Genomic DNA, 2,316 nt, shown 5'->3' with positions numbered 1-2,316 from the left:
TCATGAGTTATGTTTAGCTAATAAGAATTAGAATCGAAAGATCATATTCATTAGAGGCTTATTACAATAGGTAGATTTGGTTATGTTGAGCGACCGTACTGGCATATGTTAATCTAGGAGTTGTTAATGCCTGACCAAGGATTACGAAATACTTCATTTTTCGAACCTCAATCCAAGTGTTGTTGAACTATATTATATTGATTAAACTGGTATAAGCATGGTGGACCGATCGATTGCCCTAGGCTTTTAATTATTTGATAAATTCCCATTTTTCTGCGTTCTAGTTTATTAGTTTGTTATTAATTACTCAATCATTTCCTCTCTGGAAGTATATATTTAGATAATTGAACATAAATCTGTAGAACTCCTCTCCCTGTGGATCGACCCGTATTTGCCAGTTTCTGCTAAACAGACACCGTGCACTTGCGGTATATTTTAAAACACATCAAGTTTTTGGCGCCGTTGCCGGGGAGACGGCTAGTTTCTATAGCTTTCTGATTAATTATTTGACTATTTCTGCTGTCTCATTGGAACTTCAAGTTCCAATTGAGGCCATCTCACTGCACATTTTTCTTTGTTTCTTTTATGCCCAGGTCTAAAAGAACAGGTTCTCCAGTTGCGACTGATCCTGATCTTGAGAAAACTATCCGGCAGCTCAAGAAGACACAAAAGAAGAAAAAGCAGTCTGCTAATCAGGAAAAAACCACGGAAGAACCAACAGAATCAATCATGCCTCCTAAGTCACTGAAAGTCTTATGGGGTACCTTCTCCTGGCAATGTTCCCACAGGCCCTACTATGCCTGATATACAAGCAGTCAACTTCGAAATCAAGCCTGGCCTCATCAATATGATCCAGCAGAATCAGTTTGGTGGCATCCATCTGAAGACCCTGCAAATCATCTACAACGGTTTCAACACTTGTCGTACCGTTAAGCACCAAGGGGTCACTCCTGATCAGTTGAAGGTCATGGTCTTTGAATTTTCACTAAAGGACAAGGCACAGAAGTGGCTGAAGATGTTAATGAAACTGAGTGGAGTGCTATATCTGAAGCATTCCTGAAAGAGTACTACCCTCCCACCAAAACTGCAGAAATAAGACACAAGCTTGCCACCTTCCAACAAGAACCCGATGAAACACTGAAGGAAGCATGGAATAGATTCAAGGATCTGCAGAGAGAATGCCCACACCACAATCTGGATAAGTGGTTCATCACCCAAGCATTCTACAATTGATTCATCTGCAGGGGGAGTCTTCTTAGATAAGGAGGTGGATGAAGGGTATAATTTTCTGGCCAACTTAGCAGAGAATGATCATAGTTCTTCCAGGACTATTACAAAGAAAAAGTTGGATGTTATGCATATGCTTTGTTGTCCTCACAAGTAGCCCAGTTGAGCATGAAGATGGACTCACTGAAATCTTTGCAGTCTAGTATTCCTCCTATGAGCATTAATGCAATGTCTTCATGGCTCCTATTATTCTTCCTTTTGTGAAGTGTGTGGTGTTCAAGGCCACTTTGGTCATGATTGTTGCTACAATCAACCTGATCCGAATCAAATGGCGCATGCAAATGTTTTTCAGCAAAGACCTCCACACAACCCATACTCTAACACACACCCAGGTTGGAGAGACATCCTAATTTTTCCTACAAGAACAACAATGTTCAAAATCCTCAACCTCCACCACAATCTTCCTACCACACCACATCCCACAACCAACATGCTGCTAGACAACCATATTATCAAGGGGCTCCTCAAAACCCCCTCCTGGTTTCAATAGGCCTTCACACCAAGGCTATCAGCAGCAAACTCTCATACAGTCTCTCAAGAGCCTACTATGTCTGATCTAATGAAAATGATGGTTTCTATGCAGAAAAATCATGAGGAGAGCATCAAGGAGTGAAGAACACACCAAACATTTGGAGACTCAACTTGCTCAGGTGGCGAAAATAATGCACGGAGGCAACCAGGTCATCTGCCGGGCAACCCATCCCAAAGGAGACTGTCAATGCCGTTACACTTCGTAGCGGCACTGTTTATGATGCTCCTCCCATGCCCATTGATGATGATGCTCCTAGCAAGGAGAAAGAGGTGGTAGAGGAAGAAGCGAGAAGAGTTCGATGTCTGAGGTCGAACTAGCTAAGGAAGATCAGACAGGAAAGCGGAGGGAAAAGGTTTCTGAAACGCCTATTACACCAAGGCTACCTTTTCCCCATAGGATGCAGAAGTCGAAGGTCGATCAACAACTTGGTAAGTTCTTGACTATGGTCAAGAACCTTGAGGTAACAATTCCTTTTACTGAACTTATTTCTCAAGTGC

At 42.2% G+C, this 2,316-nt stretch overlaps 1 non-coding gene across 1 annotated transcript; it reads right to left on the bottom strand.

Moving 5' to 3' along the window:
• Window positions 1-1,089: 1,089 nt before the first annotated feature.
• On the bottom strand, window positions 1,090-1,196 carry LOC125494532 (small nucleolar RNA R71). Its single transcript, XR_007270779.1, has one exon. It is a non-coding gene; the product is annotated as a small nucleolar RNA R71 (small nucleolar RNA).
• Window positions 1,197-2,316: the final 1,120 nt, after the last annotated feature.

This window comes from Beta vulgaris, chromosome 1 (assembly GCF_026745355.1).
Source record: "Beta vulgaris subsp. vulgaris cultivar EL10 chromosome 1, EL10.2, whole genome shotgun sequence".
In the NCBI taxonomy this organism is placed as follows: Eukaryota; Viridiplantae; Streptophyta; class Magnoliopsida; order Caryophyllales; family Amaranthaceae; genus Beta; species Beta vulgaris.
The sequence above is the reverse complement of the archived record's forward strand: the minus strand, read 5'-3'. Positions and strand labels throughout refer to the sequence as shown.